The sequence below is a fragment of the Pundamilia nyererei genome, unplaced genomic scaffold, assembly GCF_000239375.1.
Source record: "Pundamilia nyererei isolate P.nyererei 1_Seehausen unplaced genomic scaffold, PunNye1.0 scaffold00014, whole genome shotgun sequence".
Classification (NCBI taxonomy): Eukaryota; Metazoa; Chordata; class Actinopteri; order Cichliformes; family Cichlidae; genus Pundamilia; species Pundamilia nyererei.
This window is the reverse complement of record NW_005187415.1, coordinates 5,677,856-5,684,425: the sequence shown is the minus strand read 5'-3', so window position 1 is coordinate 5,684,425 and position 6,570 is coordinate 5,677,856.

Genomic DNA, 6,570 nt, shown 5'->3' with positions numbered 1-6,570 from the left:
AATTAAAAATGCATGCCATGAAAGAGTTCGGGTCTTAGGAGGTTAATGTTGGAGTAATAGTGCTTCTACTGGAGTAGAATACTTTTGTCTTTCCACCTCTGCTGTTCAGATAAAATGTCCCGAGGCCAAAGGTGATTGAGTGACTGACAGCACGTGAACGACAACAACAGCAAATACACTTCAGGTCAGCAACCACGCAAAGCGCTGAAGCCAAACGCAGCTCTTGCGGTGACAGTTCCAATTGAGGCTCCGATTGACTTGAGACGATTCGAATGCCAGAAAGCCATCGGAAGATGTTCACGAGCGTTGACACAACAACAGCCGATGGAGTCCTTTGAGAAAGGTCCAAGTGAGAGTCAGGTGGGCAGAAGGAAGGACTCTGCAGGGCGGCACTCATCTTAGAAGACTGTTTTTGCAGACACTCAGTGCAAAACTTGCAGTTGCAAAAAGCGGCCATTGAGAAGAATAGAATAGAATAGAATAGAATAGAATAGCCCTTTACTGTCCTTGTGCAAGCACAGCAACATTACGAATGGTGCAGTAAAATACAAAGAGTAAGACAGCAGGAATAAATAACAAACACTATTGATTCAAGGGGACTACTTTCTACTTGAACGTAAATGCATGTGTGTTTTAGCAATGCTATGATGCACAGCAGATGGACTCACTGAAGGTTTGTGGACAAATGTAGAAGATATACCACCAAATGAGTTCTGTTTTCTTTTCAGTATGCACCCTATCAACAGAATTAAAATAATGCAAAAAAGGGCATTTATATCACATACATTGCTCCTTGAAATGTTAAATAATTGAAGCATTAAGTGTTATTTTTCCCCCTTGTCCTGTCCAGGCAGCAACTTGTTTCATTTACAGAACATTTTCTTTTGAACACTTTGTATGTGTCCTTATTTAAAATTCTACTGAGCACTCAAGCATTCATGTCTCACAGTGTTAATCATGACAGCTGCCTGTTGTGCTGATCAGGCAGAAACACAAATGACCTTCAGTATAGTGTAATTTAATTGTGGTTCTGCTGCTGACGGTCCAAACTGGAAGAAAAGCAGTTTTTTTCTTTTTTTGCTCTTCTTCCTACATAATCTGTATTTCCCATTCATTTTCTCCACTGTTGTAGGTCTGTATATCCATTTAGAGCCAAACTCTGCAATTAATCCCCAACACGAGCTTCAGCTGTAGCAGTGATTTGTGATTTGTTTTCTTCCAGGCAGTGGTGTCGAGATTTGACAGATGCTTTCAAGATTTAAAGCCCATCTTCAAACACCATGCAGGGTACAGCCAGAGAGCCACTGATAGAGTCATAGCTCTGATTTAGACGCAAACTGGGCTTAGTTAATTAGAGAGTTGGAGCATCCCCTGGCATGAATTTGTTATGAAGAAAAAGGATTTGAGTTAGATTCTGGATAGAGATGTTTAAGCCCAAAACACCCTGTTTCCATGAGGAAAACACGTGTTGATGCAATAATTTCTTCTAAGTAGCTTGTTTCAGATCGGATATAAACAAAGGGGGTGCAGCAAGTCTCAAATATAAATTAAGGATTGTTTTGAATGTAATCATGTAAAGCTACTACAGTAAAGTCCAAGAATAAAAACATGGAGGGGGACATGAGGACAGTGGACTCACCCACACACACAAGTTCTCGTTTCTCTTCAGCACTCTGACAAATTCTTGAAATTTCTTTCTGGCACAACCAGCTACTTTCTCCAACAGCATCCCCTTCATCAGACCACTGCCGCTGACCTTCTGTCCTTCCCTATATCTGTGAGGGAGCGCTTTGTTTGCAATCAGGCCAAGAAGCCAGCTCCTGACCCCTCTGCTGTCAGGCCTACATACCAAAATCCAACTCTTTTTCTCAAACTCTTCAGCATGCCTTCTTCTAACCAGCCTTCTGTGTACCAGCCACAACACAACCTCCTTGACCCCAATCAGTTAGGAGTCAAGCAAGCACTCGCACTTGCTGAATTTCAAAAGCGCTCCACTCTTCTCGCACTGCCTCCCTTTTCCTGGTCTTCATCCTTGTTGACCTGTCTGCTGTGTGTGGCTCAGCCAGCCACCAATTACTTCTTGTTGCAGTGACATGTGCATGAAAGCAGACCTTGAGGTTTGAAGACTTAAAAGAATATGGTCTCTCTCTACCTGGCTGACTCCTTCTATCGGGTTGGGCTCCCTCAAGTGCTCAGTCCTCAGCTCTCCCTCCTGCCCTCACAGGAGTAGTGAGCTGATCTTTTCTTCTTAGGTAAAAATTTCATATTATGTCTCAGAGTGGAAACGTTTAAACTGACATGTCTGTGAAGGTTCTCAGTCATCCTCTCAGTTTAAACTGACAGATTATACTAGGCCCAGGTTTTTCACATGCAGAGGTGTTTGCACACAAATAAATAAAAGCAGCACAAGAGTGACCAAAAACCAGTCACAGGGGCCACGGCATAGCAGAAAATTCTACGAGATATAAATACCACTGCACGTGTAAAAGTGGCTGAATGTTCAATGAGTAATAATGATTGTGACCGTACCTGCTGCCTCCATAAAAATGCATTTGGATACGTGGCTGTCCTGTAACAATAAGTCTGCCACTATTTGGACGTTACGGTTTGTATCTGGAGTGGAAATGTGATTTACATAGGATTTAAAGTGACTTTTTAAATCTTAAATTAGGAGTCTGCATAGTTTCAATATGTCCCCATAATTCACTATTATCATTCACCTTTAAAGACTGACATACACACACGTTCACCTTTTTTCTTTGTGTAATTTGAACAAAGCTTACGCACAAAGCTTGCATTCTGGTGGAATCAACAAAGTCACAGATGTAGTTTTTCCCCCTGTTAGCCTCTGCATCTAAAATCTCACATTTTAAGAAAATTTTTTGCTCAAGCACCTCTGGTTTTCATGAAAATTGTTATTGTTATGCCTTTTTTGTTATATTTTATCTATATCTACTGATTCATTTTCATATTAAGAAAAGCCAGTGAAAATTTCAGGCTTTTATCTTTAATAGTTTTTGAAATATTCACATTAAAACATTTTCTCAGCAAAAAAAGATGCTGGAAGTGAGTTGACAGACCATTAAAAAAGGCATTCTGAAAAGTATTTGATAAAAGGAGCCAAAATTTCACAATTGCCACATATACATCCACATCTTATACCTTAAAATGTTTAGGCAAACTGGAGATGGTTAAGCAGAAGATCCACATTGATTTGAGATTGCATATATTTGAAATCAACTCAGGGATATCTTAGAGTAGATTTTGCTTTGGGCTTTATACCTTGGGCCTTGAAGATGATGCAAATGTATGCAAATGCACCAGTTATACTTAGGTTAGTTGACGAGTTCAACTAAACGGATTTTATTAGTTACTGGATAAATTATCCTCCCCCCCACAGGAAAAACTGTGATGGGTAAATCTGCAGCTTTACAGCTAAGACCACATTTTCTACATCACACTTTTTTATTTATTTATTCCTAGCTTCAATTCAGGTGAGCTGGTGTCTGCACAGACTTGAGAAGCTCTGCTTTACCCTTTGCCGGTAAAACCTTTGTCCCACTTTTATAAGATCTCTCTGTTCTGCCTCAAGACAAGTGTGTGCACACACAACACACCCTTTCAGCCTAAGAACAAGTGCCCATGTGTTCAAGCAGGATGAAGATCTTCAAAAGCTAAGCACAGCTGCAGGTTATACCACCTAATGAGCAGGTAGTGCTTCCAGCATAGCTTGTTAACAATAGCTGCCTGTAAAACCAACACGAGTTAAGTTTTTGATGAATTACTCCTTTTATACCAGTCGAAACAGGATAAGCTGTCGCTCAACAGTCAGGTATCATTTAAAATTTAACAGACCAATTATGATCTAAACTAAATTTTACTGTAAACGTGATTAGACATGCCTCGGAAGATCCGATGTAACTTTAGTGGTTTCTTAATAAAGGTTACAATTATAGATTTAATTCATAGTTTACTCAAGAGGTCAAAGCATAAACTATATGTTGAAAGCAAGATCAGCTCAGGTTTCTCATGCTGCTTTGGACACGTGAATTTTTTAAGCTCTGTTGCATCATCTAGCTGTTATTGATGTTTTTCACAGAAGCTGTTTTGACATAAATTAGCAGGCAAACACAGGTGTTACTAATTACAATAATATCTGTTTATGCACAGAGCGTTCATTAATGTGTTTAGCAACACCTGTGTTTACCTGGTATTTGTCAAAACAGCTTCTGTGGAAAACGTCAATAACGGGTAGATTATGCAGAACAGAACTTACAAAATTCACATGTGCATTTACAGCAGATACTTGCTAATCACCTGAACTACATCAATAAAGCAGCCATTAAAACAAAGATTTCCTTTCAGATCAAGAGCAATGACTCCGAACACTTAGGCCATTTATTACTCCACTCCTAAGAGATAACGAGACATAAACAATGTGTGCATATAAAGAAGAAATAATCACTAGAACACCTTTGCATTCACTCATTCCAAATGTAGCATGTCAGATAATTGTTTTGATGCTAAATTCTGCAGTTACACCCAACAACCTTTGCTACACCTTTTAAGCCAGGGTGTAAGGACTATCCAAACGAAAGACGCTAACATTGATTTCATTTTGTATTTTAAGATCAAAGTCAAACCAGTTTAAATCATGTCAAGGTCATGTTTTGACTTATCTAAAAATTTCAACTGATCTCAGAATTCTGAGTTGAATTTAGAGTTAACTTTTGAGACTACTTAGTAAGTCAAAATTTAGATATCAACTCTAAATTTCTCATTATTATATCAACATTTTTAGATAGGCAACTTGGAATTTTGAGTTATTATATAAGAATATTTAGATATTAGCCCCCCAAAAAACAAACGCCAAGCAAAATCAGTATCAGTAACAAGCTTTCATACAACTTCAGCCTAGGTTAAAAACAAAGGACTTCCTTCAGACTTAAAGCAGTGATTCAGTTTGGCAGCTAACGTAACATTTTCATTGCTCTCAAAATGTTACCTTACTTCTGAGTAAGTTAATTTTCTTAAATATTATTACCTAATTCGAAAGTTTCTGTTATTAAGTCTAAGATTTGAGATGCTAAAGAGTGAGAAGGAAAAATAGTGGCAAATGTAGCATGCTAATGCCATCAACTGAAGGTGTTAGCATGCTCACGATGCTATTCTTGGTATGAAAAGAGCCTGAAGACTTAAAGCTTAATTTTCACTATATCTTATTGGGCAGTAAACACTGCATCATTTTCGTACTTTTCATTGCCAAGTGAGGTTGTAGCAAATAAGCTGCTAATCTAAAACATCTAGCATACTCAGCATTTACTATAACGCTGCCTTTCTTGCTGTGTACTTATTCCAGACATTATTAAAAGATCTGAGGGGTAAAGAAATTTCTAGTTTCAGTAAAGCATGAACTTCTGGGCTGGTTTATTCACGCCAGTGGATAGGAGTTTCCCCTGGCTGCTGACATCCCTGACAATAGCCTCAGTGTAAAGCAAAAGCTGGCCTCTCTTGTGCCTGTTTACCACTGCTGCAGCTCTGTGAATAAATCCTTTCTTTCTCTGTGTATTAAACATGTTCAGTTGAGATGTGTCAGTGTGGCCCACTTCCCTGCTCTACTCCAGCAGCAAACAAACCTCATGTTTCTTGGCACCTGTTCCTGTTGGTTATTTAGACATATATAATTTCTCTGCTGGTCTATAAATAACATGGGCTTCTTGTATTATCCATCATTATGACATCATTTTTGAGTCTGCTCACCATTAGCTAAGTCATGAGGAAGATGTAAGAAACTAGATCATTTCTCAAAAGCGCATAAGCTGTGAACAGACAAGGAAGCTATTGTTGAAAGGATCTGGATCTTACTTAGCTTTTTCAACTCCTGTTAAAACCAGGGCTTGGAAATTGTGGTATTTGTCACCAAAACAGTTCAAAGAGCTGGTGAATTAGGGGTGATTAGCAAAAAGAGACGATAGTATTGAAATGTATTTAATATGAGAGCTAATCCATTTTAAAACGTGCATGATGACGAATTTTATATTTATTAAAAGACAAAGTCAACTTGAGTACAGTGTTTGAGCTTTAGCCACGTAACTAAAGCTTTTATGGTACACCACTGCCCCCTGGAGGATAACAGCCTGACTTCATTTTCATGCCCTAAAAATGGGCTTCTAGCTCTGAAATTAGCATATTGCTATTTGACAAGTAGACTCATTAAATTATTAAGTATGTTTTGAGGTGATGGATTTTCTGTCTTATGTTACATGTTACCAACAAGCTTGGATCATAAGATATGCTCTTTAAATCTGGTCTCTGCTTAAGATATGTAGAACGTGTACAAAACCTCAGCACTGAACAAGAAAAATACATTCATATTAGTCCTCAAAGCAGCCTTCTGGCATATCGTGCTACATTATATCTTATGCACTTGCAGAAGCACATTATGTGTCTTTTCTTTGCTGTGTCCAGGGTGGTTTTGTAGATGTAGACGGAACCGTTGTCACTGAGCTTTAATTGCTTTCTGGGTTATTGTTAATTAGATTTAAAAAAATGTAACCACCGCCTGAAATC